The 14,386-nt window shown below is 44.0% G+C and overlaps 1 long non-coding RNA gene across 1 annotated transcript in view; it reads right to left on the bottom strand.

Moving 5' to 3' along the window:
- Positions 1 to 3,297: 3,297 nt before the first annotated feature.
- LOC119399709 (uncharacterized) overlaps positions 3,298 to 14,386 on the bottom strand; it is a 47,669-nt gene continuing 36,580 nt past the window's right edge. The window contains exons 2-3 of the long non-coding RNA XR_005184935.1: positions 5,695 to 5,758; positions 3,298 to 3,725 (exon numbers count right to left, since the gene is read on the bottom strand). This is a non-coding gene — a long non-coding RNA (uncharacterized LOC119399709). The remainder of the gene's footprint in view (positions 3,726 to 5,694; positions 5,759 to 14,386) is intronic.

The following is a 14,386-nucleotide window of genomic DNA, read 5'->3' as shown; positions in this document are numbered from 1 at the left end:
GCCGCTATCATTAGCAAAAGTATTGGGTCCATGGCCAACTGAAACTCTTCAAAACATTGCTGCACGCGCCCTAGTACAGTTTTTAGAAGAGTCGGGAATATCAAAAAGATATTGATTCATATTTGATTCAAGATTGATTCAAGACAGCTGTGTTTAAAATGTGTTTAAAGTGTGGCAATGCCCAGTGACTTTTATGTGATGTGATCGCACTATACAAATGACTGTGGCACTGTGGGTTGAACTCTTCGGCAAAGTGCAAACGATTCTTGTGTGTCTTGTGTCTTGTGTGTGGACATTGTTGTCATCACGTGGACATTATGCATGATGTGTGAACATTCCTTTTCAATGGACATTGCCGTGAGTGAGTGTACTTTTATTTATAAGTTCGTGACGCTAATTAATAAGTAAGGGAAGAGGAGTAGCCGGAGCCATGTATAGGCACCAACCTCTCCTTAAACGCATTTAACAAAAAAAAAAAGTCGCGGAGATGACCAGGCAGAAAGGACGCCGTTATCGCGCTCCACGAGACACGGCTGGAACACGCTAGACGAGCTGGAGGGACCATCGGGAGCAGCAGCGCCGCCGTTGTGTCTACAACACGGTTTTCTAGAATGTTTACATCAAGGCAAACCTGCTGAGCGTGGCGATAATATGCCACTGCCGTGGAGTAAAATGCAGGCATGTTAAGTGCTTGCGGCGCAGAGTTAAGCCGTGCTCCCGGTAACAAATAACGTATCTTAGTGCCTAAGAAATAGCAGGCAAGATCACGCGTGGGACACTGATCACCGTGTAACAAACGAAGCAAGAATCACAGAGCAAGCAGCCGGCAGCGAACAGACACGGACGGGAACGCGAATCCACCCCTGTGACGGGGTTGCCCAAGCGCAGCTCGGCAAACCAGCTCAGGTCGACCTGACCAGAAAAACGAGCCAAGAAGGGATTGCAACGACTGAGTTATTCGCAACGGAGGCTGTACGACATGAGAAATGTACCATGCACGGCCGCAAAATACAGTCTGTGCTAAGTACCTTCTTTCCAACAGTGGCAAATCGTATTCTTGCGCTTCCCGGACTTGTCGTTTGACATTCTCGAGAACTGAAACCCACACGGAGGCTGATATGCCGTAGTAGCCATAATCAAGCCCCAGAATGCGAATAGAGTCGCTTTTTTGAAGACTGGAAAAGGGACTTAGGCAGATATCTGGAGAACCAATGAACAAATATCGACATTTCGAAAAATTTAATGCAGCACCTGAAACTGAAATAGACCCATACTCAGCAGAAAGCCGTAGGCAACGGGATAAGCTGTCCTCGTTCTTTAGATACAACGTGATGTCATCGGCGAAAGCTGTCACCTTCACGGTATCACTACCAGGTAGTGGAAGGCCTCGAATATATGGATCTTTAAGTAGGGAGCGCAGGAATGGTTCCAGGCTGAGTACAAAAAGTACTGGGGATAGAGGACAACCTTGGCGAACTCCGCGGGCAAAAGGAAATGGGGCACTTTCATCACCATCAAGAAACAGCGTGCTGTGTATATTTCTGTATGCGTTTCTGAGAAGCTCAACGAAGTCTTGCGAGAAGCCAAACGCCACCATTACGCTAAATATGTAGCTGTGCTCAACGCGATCGAATGCCTTTTCTTGATCAAGTGAAACCAAGAGTCCACGTGCTGATCTCGCCAACGTGTACGCAATTATATCACGCGTAACAAAGGAGAGACTATGAATTTCTCTTCCAAGAATCGAGCACGCCTGATGATGTCCTATTAAGGAAGGCATCAGGCTTCTGAAAAGGCGAGTGACAACTGCTGCAAAAGTTTTGTAATCAACGTTGAGAAGCGTAATTGGTCTTCATTCCTCTGGGCGAACAGACGATGGGTCATGTTTAGGTATTAACACAATTCTACCATCGTGAAAGCTATCAAGGAAATCAAAGATCTCGAAGCAGCGGCAAATAACAGAAGTGAAAGTGGCACCAATGTCATCCCAAAAGGTTAAATAAAACTCAACGGGCAACCCGTCCGGCCCAGGAGCCAAACCCCGCTTCATGGAAGACAATGCCTCCTTCACCTCATCAGCTGACGGACTTGCACAAAGTTGTGCAGCCACCTCTGGTGGAACCTGAGACAGCCCACTAAACATTGTGAATGTCTCGGCGGTACCATGATGTGTTGACATTGTCATACGAGCCATGTTCTCAAAGTGAGCTATGAAAACTGATTGATCACGCGCAGGTGGCAACGCAGCGGGAAGGGCTCTGGCGGCCCGAGTTCCCAGCGGACTCGACTGTCTGAGGAGCGAGCTCCTCGCAAAGCGCAGAACCTCGAGGTGAGCACATGGATTACGTCTGCAACGCCAAGCAGCCGCCGACAACGACGATGCGGCAATAAGGCGTTGGAAACGTCCCCGTAACTCTCGCTGCCATGAGCGCATCAATGGAGTTAGTCGATCCGCCCGAAGAGCAATGCGTAGCTTTGTGGCGGTGTCCGCTAGTTCTTCCGACATACGGCGTCTGAGAGCACGCCCTTCGACTGAGCAGTGTAGATGCCACTGTACCTTGAGCGTGTCCCACGACTCGGGACCGGAATCGAACAGGGAGGCGCGCAAGACTTTAGATAAACTGGAGCGCGAACGCGTTTCATGCAGAACGCGGATGTCAAGACGCCATGGTCTCACTGACGAAGAAAAGGGAAAGCAAGCCTCGAGCACCACTGGTCGATGGTCAGAAATATAAACAGGGGATGATGGTAATTGTATCACATGAGATCGCGACACACAAGAAGCTAGCGCACTTGGGACGTAGAAGCGATCCAATCTACTAGACGATGAACCACGCCGCCAAGTCGAGGCATATAGTGGTCCATGTACTAGTCTGTACGCATCTATCAAAGAGAAGTGCTGGACCAGGCGACGCAGCTCGCGTGCGTTCCAGTCAGATCGACCCCATCCCGGACCCTGCACCTCAGCTCGCGTGTCTAATACACAGTTAAAATCCCCGGTGAGTATGACATACCGACCGTCATGAAAATACCGTAGAGCTTCCCCTTTCCCTTCCTTTTGTTATTTACCTTTCCAAAGGAGCGTATATATTTGTACCTACGAATTCTTTGACAGCGCCAAGTCCTGTCTGTCTTTCTTGTCCCGTTTGCCCGCGCTGTTTCCTGTTATGTTTCCAAATAAATTTGGAAGAACACAAAGGAAGGCAGTGAGTTTCACGGGACAGCCAGACAAGGATGTGCGTTTCACGCGCTACCATTCGACTGTATACACTCCATCATGGCGCAGGTTGATCTCAGGTTGTGCGTTTCCGATATCTTGCTTCGTAACTGAACCAAAAAAGTGGATGAACGCATTTTCTTTTTATTGCATTACCTTGCCTTACATGAAAAATCGTTCATTAAATATTGTCACCTCTCGCACGGTTATATATAAGGAACACTGCTGAATTAATGAAAGATAAGGAACGTAAAAATTGAAAATTGTGATCACAGCGTTGCTGTTTATATAGGAACGATCCGGAACGCATACTCAGAACATATATTGCGCACGAATATTTCGAATGTTCGTGTGATCAATTGGTGAGTCCTCTTCGATATGAATCTAGCAGACCGCTGGGCAGCGGTTTTGTCCGATCGAGACAAATGCCGTTTTGTCCTCCTATCTGGTCCGTGGGGAAACAGAAACATGGAGAATTGCAGCCAGACTGGCAACTTCTTGGGTCACACTGCAAGAAAGAGAGCCTAGGTTTATTTCGCTGTGTAGGACAACATACGTTAGCTTCCTAACGTCGCGGCGACTAATACGCGTGATCAATGAAGAGTATATTCCAGTGCGTTTCAGGGGGACGAAAGGTCTTAGAAGTTGACTGCTTTCCTAGCTTACATGTATTCACTGTAAAATAATTGCGGCCTTCGCAGGTCCGTCGAATGATTATTCACACCTTATTTTAGGTTTGTTTGTTAGACGACACACTTGTATTGCTTGTGAGGCAGGACAAAAGGAGGTCAGGAACCTCCTGACTAGACTAAAATTGACATTGAGACTGACAAACGGGCGAGTTGTCGAGCATCTTTTTACGGTCTTGTGACGGGTTTCCAACACCGCCTGGCACAGCATCAACATTGGTAAAGCACTGGGTAGCAATAAAAAGTTAAATAATAAATTCAGTGTGGCTCGTGTAAACACAAATAGTACAAAGTAAATAAGAATAAGGACAAACTCATGATGGCATGAACAGAATAAATATGAGACGACGCGATACAACACTACTTGCAGAGATTAAATCAAATTAGATAGCGCGATATTTGCACCTATCTTGTAAATGAAACCATAAATTTCGTTGCTTGCATCTCTTTATTTTTGTCATTTTTCAATTTTCTGGTTTTGACAAATGAAAAGTACGTGCTATTATGTGTTTGCAGGTGTAACGACCCATACGGTAAAAAAATTATTAGTTTGTCTTCTGCTTGAAGCTGTGACGCGTTCAGAACTTCGCCTTATAAATTATACGAGGTGACTCGTTGCATTAGTGCACAGCCCGATATTTAATAACTCGTCTGCCAAACTTTGTTCAATTTCTGTTCTCCACTATTTATGTTCCATGCACGTAGCGACGAGCGTGTCTTTTCCAATACGCATTCGCAAATTCCTCATATGTGTGCTCATATGTATAATATCGCTTCCCGCACGTTGCACAGTCGTGCACGATAATATGTTAGATTGATAAATTTGTTATCGATAATAAGCAGTAGCTCTCGTGACAGAACAATGCGTTTCATTCTTGAAAAAGAAAACATTTCCGGAGTGGTAAAACCACTAGTATTAGCTGGTACAAGTCTGTTAATCCTATCAGCAGGATGCTTTAGGACATTGGCACGTGTGAAACTTCGAGCTTTTTAAGGAAAGGGCGGCAGTGGGTGCAGTACACCAGACAGAATTGAAGGTGTTCATCAGCGTATAGTCCAGGAAATTAGTGCCGTAATTGGTTTTGACGCTTGTCAAGCGGTAAAATTTCTGTACACTTATCGCCATCCGCGGTTCGTGTCCTAAAAAATCTACAGTTAATTCCCATTAGCTTCAGGTTTTGCCACGATGCTTCTGCAGCAAATCACTGGAGACAGCTGGGCGCTGTTCTTCAGAGAGGTTCTCAAATTTTCGATGGTGTAGGCCACGAAACTCGGCGATGCGCACGGCAAGCAATGCTCGTTGCACTACCTGTAGGAGAACATATACATAAAAGTTCGCTTGCAGCTTTAACCTAATACGTATATGTTGCGCCTGCCAAAATTTTACGTGAACTAGCAGCCATCGTTTTCTTCTCGCCTGCGAGGCGGCCAGCGATAAGTAATTCCGCGTGTACAGATTAGTGTCACGTCAGCACGCATTGCCTAAGCACGCATTGTCACGCATTGTAACCTAAGCACGCATTGCACGCGTTACCAAGAAGCTCTCAATCAGTGAATAGAGCAAGGTAACGAAGCATGAAGGCAGTTTCCCGGCGGCCTTAGGTTACGAAACTATAAGTACTAGCAAGGAAGCCCTCAATAAGGGCTCTTGAGTTAGGAGGCTTTCAGAATATACATAAGATGGTCTAGCGGTACTTGAGGCTTCGTCACTAAGGTAAGGGAGGTTTCGGAATTCACGGTGCATCCAGCGGCCGTGCGAAATGTCATAACAATAAATATTTTACTTACTATTCCTGCGCAATTAGCGTGGTTTGGGTCTTTTAACCACTCCATGAACCCATGTCCTCGTACACTGAGAAGAAATGAGTATATGTTCAGCTGAGTGATACGCCCACATATCAATGCTGTATTTATATGCATGCTTTAATAATTATGAAGAACTAGGAAATGTCAGTGGTCCCGCATATGTACGAGCCAGGAAAACCATAGTAATGAACATGCGTGTGCCCTTTCGAAAAAGGTCGCTTTCTGGAGGACAAATGGCGACAGCTGCTTCATCATGAATAATCTGATAATATAAATAGGTTAGTAATTTGAGCAGGCTTTCCACCGTGTCCCCTCTAACATTGACAGAATGCAGGGTGGCGTTTCGATTATCCCGCAATCACACGCTGAATCTTCTATCTTGAATTTGGCGCGGAAAAGTAATGTCATAGCTAGCGATAAAAGGCGCACAGTATCTCTCTGTACTCCCGTGAACACTTCATCAAGCAGTGTACTCAAGCTAACCGCTTTCAAAGTAAGACTGGACCAACTCACAGGTGAATGTTAGTTAGCAGCCCCTCTTTCTTGCACCTACTAATTCTGCGAAAATTTTTGTATTCATTAACGATATAAAAAGTAGAAAATGTGAGAACGCAGACGTTATGCAATTAGGACCAGTGAAATACGTGCTTGACTTCATATGTCAAGTTAGTCGCACACGTTTATTATATATTAAGGCCCCAGCGCATACAGCGCAGCCAACCATCCACCCTTCTGGTTAACCACCCTGCTTTCTGCTCTTCTGTTTTCTTTCTTCCCTACTTCCTCCAAGTTCTGCCGAACATATGCAGGTTACTCGAGTTATTCATATATTTAGGCACCGTGACGAAAAAATTTAAACAACTATAATCCAATTTCAGTATTATCGGTATCTTCAAAAAGTATATAAAATTTATCCACGCACGACTTCGATCATGTTTCAACCGGCATAACTAAGTGCATGATTTCTAGTCTAGCATCGCTCTCGAAAACACCGATATACACAAACAGCACTCTTGATTCATAAAGATTTATTTTAACAGCATTGAGGAACAAAATTTATTTCTGGTATTTATGTTGATTTTTGAGTCTATCGACGTTTATTAACAGTACAATATTGTGTTATAAACTAGAAAAATATGGAGTCCTGGTGATTCTATGCTAGGTTCGGAGTCCCATAGAGCAGCGTACTTGGGCTGCATATTTTCTTACTGTTTATTAATGATGCAGTATACATCGCTCGTGATGTGGAAGTGATGTCGTATGTACATATTATCACAGTTTTTGCTACGGGTCTGTCCAAAGCAGAAATAGAACAGAAAGCGCATCTCGTGCTTGTTTACGTTAAAGAATCAGCGCGCATGCAAACTATTTAAAAATAAATGCTACTAAAACCAAAACCATTTCATTTGCACGAAAAGGTGAAAGGTTGAAGGATATTATTATCAGCTTGGCTAAGAAAGTTAGAAAAAAGTGTATCGAGAGAATAACGACGCCGGAACAAGCCATCCATGACACAGGCGCAGGCAACCTTGGGCGTAGGCGCACACAACGCTGTACAGATACCGGGAAAGTGTATAAATCCACATACCTCATTGTAACAGCTTGCTATTTAAAAAAAAAAAGGTTGGAAAGCTCAAAATAAAGGTGGTTAAGCATGGTTACAGTAACTCCGGCGAAAGCAGAACAACGACAGCTTTCACAAGGACTAGCGGCATCGCTATCAATCCTCAGTGTTGCTGGAGCAAGCCTCCATGCGTGTTTGGAGACTTTCAGATCGAAAAATACTGCTTATAAAATAACTACGTGCTTTTCGGATAAACCAATGAAGCTACAAACGCTACGAAGGGTGAGCTTCCTGTCGCGCCGTAAAAAACTGCTCGAGAAAAATCAGTTGTCGGTCCCTTTAAGATATGCGGTGGAAGGAGCATGTTGAATATTGAACCTAAGATCTAGAATCTCCTTTTCTGTTCCTATCATCTCGCGTGGTGAAGCGTAAGCTTCCGTTAAAAGTTAAAATACTATTTTGTATTTAGCTGCCCCAGTCGAAAAATCCGACAAAGCGCCCCTGTCGGTCCGACAAAGATAGCTGTCGGCCCGACAATGATAGCTGTCGGCCCGACAATGGTAGCTGTCGGCCCGTCAAAGGTAACTGTCGGTCCGACAAAGGCACCTGTGGGTACGACAAGGGTCTCGTTTGCCGATCTTCGAGACCGATAAGGTACCTGTCGGTACGACAAGGGCATTCTTTCCCGACCTACGAGACCGACAAAGGTGCCTGTCTGTACGACAAGAGTATTCTTTCCCGACCTCCGACAAAGAGCTCGGTACGATAAGATTCTCGTCTGCGCACGACCGACACCGATAACGTCGCTGTTTGCGCCGAAAACATTCCACTAACTACATAGCTCTCCGGCACCGACAACGTGGCAAACGGCGAGCGAGCGAGCGTTGTACATATGACGCCAGCTATGAGGCGGGCCCGTGCGGCCGCCTCTTCGTCGTGCGTTTATCAGACCGAGAGAACATGAAACAATAAGTATTCGATAGATCGATTCCTCATATAAAGGCGCATGCGTGGCCAGGCCGTCTCTGCTTTCACGCTATAGTACATATGTGCGTGAGCACATAAGCGTGCGCATGCAATGACCTCGCTGTTTGCACCGAAAACTCCGAAAACGTTCCATGTCGCTTTCCGAAACCGACACCGTGGCACAGCAACCGAGCGAGCGTTGCATATGGCGCCCGCGATGAGACGGGCCCGTGCGGCCGCCTCTTCGTGTTAACTCGTATGCGCGCGTTCATCAAAGCATGAGAGAACATGAAACAGCAAGTATTCGATAGATCGATGCCTGAAAAAGGATCGCTGCAAGTATAGTCAGCAATTGATGAACCTCTACGTGACGCATGCGTGGCCCATCTTTGCTTTCACGCTGGACATATATACGTGTGTTGTGGCAAAACGAGCGTTTTCCTGCCTGCCAATGCATCTCAGGGGCGTAGCCAAAGGGGGGGGGGGGGGGTTCAAACCCCCCCACCGAAATTTTTCAATTTTGCTTGCGCATATACACGCACACATACAAACACACGCGCGAACATACAAAAGTATGGTTGAACCCCCCCCCCCCCCCCCCCGAAAAAAATTTCTGGCTACGCCCCTGATGCATCTAGAAGAGCGACTCTGTGCGTCAACTGCGCACGCGAGCCCCAAAACTGGCGTGCTGTGGTCGGTCGCTTTATCCTAATTAATTGTTCTGCAACGACACCTATGACGCAAATCCTAAATTTGGGTACACTAACCGAGTGGCTGCGGCCGTACAGAACACTCGATGTGCATAAAGTGTGGCACCTCGAAATTCTCTGAAACAAGGCCTTTCACAAAGTGTAAGGCATAAATGACTAAGTGGCACCGCAAACTAGTGATCATGTATTCAGTACGTGTCATAGCTATGGGAAGAGCGTGGCAGGCACGCGTTCTTACGCAGCCTGAAATAAAATTCTGTGTACCCTTCCTCCCCGTTCGTGCACAGTCCCCCGCCCAGGCATCCCCCTCCCCCCCGCCAATCCGCTCTCCAGTGTATTTTTTTTCTTTTTTCCTGTTTTTTTTTGTTGTGTTACATCAGTGTGATTGATTGACAATAACATAAAATAAAAACATTGCCAATGAGCTCTCCACAAATAGGGCAGTCTGTGAGAACAGGAGTGGACGGAAAGCCCATTCTTCCATACCACTGTGAAGCTATGGCTTGTGGTCATCCAAAGAATTGTTGACTCATTTGTGATATCTGCTAGTCCTGGTGCAGTCCTCATTAACACAGCTTTTTTTTTTTAGAACATTATGCACTCATCCATCATTCCTTCAAAAAAATTTTTGAGTGGCTACTACTGTAAGATCAGAAGGCGATTCCTGTCCACAAGTCCAGTGGCCAACCATTTACCACCCGGTCTCCCTAACTAGCATCTCATGTGAAATGCTCAAGGATATATGTTATCATCTTAGCCAATAAAGTTTCTTGACTCCATCTCGGTTTCACCAGCCAGTATGGTTTTGTAAATTATTTTCTTATGAAACCCAACTTCTTTCCTTCACTCACGAATTGCACCTATATATATATTGTTCTTCAATGGCTGACTGTATTTCTGTCGTTCATTAGAAAGCATTTGATAAAGTATGTCACAAACTTCTTCTCTTAAAGGGGCCTTGCAATGTTATTTCATCTGTGCCTCCCTAGTCACTTAAGAGAGGGAGGGGTGCAAAATCTGCCCCACACTTTGACTTAGTAGGGGGACAGGGGACTGCGATGAATGGCAAAGGCTGGTTCTAATCACCGCGCACCTCTTACAGAGACATACCGGACGACTCTCCTTATGCTGGCCGTTGTGCAGTGCACCTAGCGTCGTTTGGCAATTGTTTTCAAAATTTCATATTCAGAGACGGAAATCTTTTAGTATCTGAGGAAGTATAAAGAGTGCTTTTATAATTTTCCCGGATAGGCTGCACAATAGTGTGGCCTATCTGGCACCATGTGAATATTATGTGTGACTTGTCGCGTCAAACCAATCAAAACTCCCATCCAATGTCGTTGCTCCCACGTGATGAAGCATCGTTTCCTATCGTCAAAATAGTTACTGTGTGTCACTCTAGTCCCAAACTAATGTGGTTTCTTTGTTGAAATAAAATTGTAACAGCTTTGTTTTTGACGTTGTGCAACAATCTCGGTGCATTCCACAGTTCGAAAAGAAGCGATGAAAATTACATAATTAATTTGTGTTGCAGGGCCCCTTTCAAACAAAGCAAATTAAATATAGACACTCGTCTTCTCACCTTGGTTATTCAGTCTGTTGCATGCAATGGCATGGCATCTAGCAAGCCTGTTCATCTAGCAAGCCTGTTCGCCTCTGCTGCACCAGAAGGGTCTGTTATAGGCCCTTCACTCCTCTTAATATACTTTACTGACTTTTCAAATTGTGTGTTCTGAACTTCTGATATTCACCTCATTGTGGACAATTGACATTTCATGAAATTAACAACAATAATGACATTACGGCCTTACAAATGACCTAGATGCTGTATCTAACTGTTGGAACATGTGGCTCATGGAGCTAAATCATAAAAAATGCAAAGCAGCCCGCTCAACTCGAACTGCCACTACCCCTCCCTGTTATCTTTTCAATTGCACGTCATTTGAACCTGTCTTTACATTTCACTATCTTGGCATTCAGACTACCTTTGATCTTGACTAAACTATACACATAACTATTAGTGTTAGCAATGCTAATCACATGCTAGGTTATCATTGCTGTAACGTCTCTTCTGCCTCTTCCTCTCTCAATATATAAGTTCATCATTTACAAAACTTATCACAAGTAAACTTGAATATGTGGCTGCTATATGGCATCCATATACTAGCAAACTACTTATTGTAATGGAACTTGCTCAAAATAGTGCTGCCAGATTTATGACTTACAACTATAACCATGCAGCAAGTGTAATGTCCGTGAAAATTGTTCTCGAATTACCATCAACGGCATCCCACCACAAAATTTTCAGGCTATCATTGTTTCACAAAATTTATTACTATATCCCACTGATCCAACATGATTTACTTTCCTCACCTTTGTTTATTCCTGCACACCTTGGTCATAATAATAAAATTAGTATCGCCACATGCCGCAATAGAAGTCTCTCCTGCTCAGTGATCCCTCAGAGTTTGAAGGATTGGAACCACCTTCCTAGATCACTCGCATCTATACAAGGCATTTTCAGTTTTTGTCAATCATCAACTAACATTGTGTAATTAGGAATCTGAAGTGTTGTTTTTTGGTTCGCTTTAATACATTCCTATTCATGTCATATTTGCTACACTACAGTTAAAAACAAGAAATAATGTCCCCTATGCTTTCCTTGGTTTAATTGCCTGTTGGTTTTATGTCACCGTGTCAAACCAAGAAATGAGCCCCTCGAGCAAATCCCCTTCTTTTATTAGGATCTTCAATTGTGTCTTTTAACCACTCCCCTTTGTAATGCCCTCAGGCCTTGAGGGTATAAATGAACAAATAAATAAATAAATAAATAAATAAATAAATAAATAAATAAATAAATAAATATGGATGCATACATCTGAATGTTGATGGCACTGCCCTGAAGACTGCACAATATGCCACAGTGCAGCTAGATAATTGAAATCACAGTAGGCATTCTGCTGCAGATGTCTATGTTGCAAGACCAAGAATCAACGCCTCTTTCACACGTGTGAAGCCCTAACTAGACATTGATTACAGCTGTACATATGCAAAAATAACCAGCTAAGATGGTTGTCTAAGAAGGCAAATGAATTTATGCGGTCGGGACTCAACTCTTGAAGTCTAGTCAGCAACAGAACCCTTTAGAGCATTTTAACAAAGGTGATATATTTATTAAATGCATACTTGCTGTAGGCATGATGTTTTTGGCAGTAGAGCGCTATATTTGTACGGCTACCTTGCTTACCTAAAATGAAACATATATCCCATTGAGCTACATGTAAACTACTTGCTAAAGGCCTTGACTGACAGAAAATGCCTACTTTCTATTTATTTTCGGTAAAACACCCCCTCACCAAAATTTCGGAAGGGTGTTGGAGGGCGGGCCCCTTGGGCACTGCCCTGACTATGGGCCTGAGCACTATTCGTGTTCCCTTTCTGTGTTTCCCTGTGGTTTTCTGCGCTGTTTTTTTAAACTAAGGCATCATGAAACATTGTGTTAGAGGTAAAGCAGTAAGTAACATCAGCGCATAACTAATGGAGAACAATTCTACATCAGTGAAATCCTACTAGAAGAAACACTGCAGAACAACGGGGAACTTTCAAGCAGAGCTTCATGCTGCAGTACCTCACAGTAATTAATTCAGCAAGACCATCATTGAAGGTAGTTGCTGGCCTGGTTTTAGATAATGAGGATGAAACAATTTTGGCACTTTAAAAAAGCCACAAACCAAGCTCAATCCACATACTTCTAAAGTGAATGGAAGTGATCAAATGACAGTTTTTACTTTGGGACCTCCTTCTGTATTATGTCAAGTTTCTACTTGCAAACAAATGCAGTTCCAAGTGGACATCAGTGCAGCTGTTGATGTCACCTCAGCTAGACATGTCAACATACAGCGAATATACAACTGTGCACAGCGGTCTGTGACCAACTGGTTACTCACTGCAAAAAATAAAAGCCCTCATATTGACAGGCTGGCTGTACGTAGCCTGCAGATAAGTGCCAAATACCCCAAGACGTGCACGTATACTTCACATAAAAAGATGAGTTCACAGTTGAGAACAACCTCATATTCACAAGATTGCACCTAATTGTACAAATGTCGCTAAAAGGTGAAACTAATTTGAAGCAGCACTCATCAGATTTTGAAATTGAGAGCTATCATGAGCTGCCACACCAGAATGACTCTGCAGCATTAGTGCTGCTACAACCCAAAACAGTCGATGCAAGGGAAGAAAGGAAAATGAAGAGGCAAAACACAATGTTTCACCATGATCAACAAGCGAATGATTTGCTGAGCCCAAGACAAGACCACGGCATGTCACAGTCCAACCATCAAAATGAAGAGTATGGGCCAAAGGCACCATAAAAGAATTGATGAGAGAATTGTAAGAAGTTTAAACGGGAGAAAGCATCCTATTTGAACACTGAAGTAAATGAGCTGACCAGCACAACTCAGCTGAAGCAGACAGATACTCCTTTCAGATTTCAAAAAACGATACAGCTTCCAAAGATGCTTGATAATTTCACCTGGTTTCGCTTGATAAGTTGAAGATTTATTGCCAAAAAATGAAGGATTTTGCAAGGTGCAACCATCCTGTGGCCAGTTTCGGTCCTCCTAAATCCTCTGCCTCCTCTCTCTCTTGTACAATCCATCTCTTTCTTTGTGAAGCTAGCTCGATCAATTAAGGTAGGTTGTGTCTTGCTCCCTCGGGCTCGTTGGGCTCCCACACTTCTGAGCACTCTACATTCTTACCGTCATATGGCACACCTATTCTTGTACCTAAGCGCTTACATAAGCTCAGCTAGCCCACGTTAACAAGATCCCAGGGTCATATTACCCACTAAATACGACACAACAAAGTAGTTACCAAGTTTTCAGGATCAGCAGTCGTATTAAACGGAGGCAAAAGTACAAATCGCCTTTAAGTTCTGCTATGCACACACATCAACAGTCACCAGGGGGTGGAAATTATTCCAGCACCCCCAACTACAGCTTACTCATTGTGAAGATTCTGGATGTTACTTCCTCCCACATTTCCTTTATTTAAAGCTTCCATATATGAAGTTGTTACATAAGGTGAAATCTGCCATTTTTTTCTTGTAAGAAGTGTGCAGATGTTTTGTTACATCTACAGATAACCACGGTGAGAATGTGCATGCTTGCATTTGGCTGTGTATGAATGAGATATGCTTGAAGGAATTAAACAAACAGGGCAAACAGCAAGTGGCTGTGAAGGAGAAAGGGTTAGCCATTTGCTTATTTGAAACTGTGCACCGACTTGCCCAACTAGCTATACTTCAGTTTACAAATCTTTATGAGGGTGTGCAGATAAACAAGGGGTCCTTGTTTATCTAACCAATGACTCAAGCCAGGTTATGTTATCTGTGCTCTTTGGGGGAATCTCTGCACACGGGTGCAGAGATTCC

This window comes from Rhipicephalus sanguineus, chromosome 7 (genome assembly GCF_013339695.2).
Source record: "Rhipicephalus sanguineus isolate Rsan-2018 chromosome 7, BIME_Rsan_1.4, whole genome shotgun sequence".
Lineage (NCBI taxonomy): Eukaryota > Metazoa > Arthropoda > Arachnida > Ixodida > Ixodidae > Rhipicephalus > Rhipicephalus sanguineus.
Note: the sequence above shows the minus strand (reverse complement) of the source record. Positions and strands in the feature narration are given on the sequence as shown.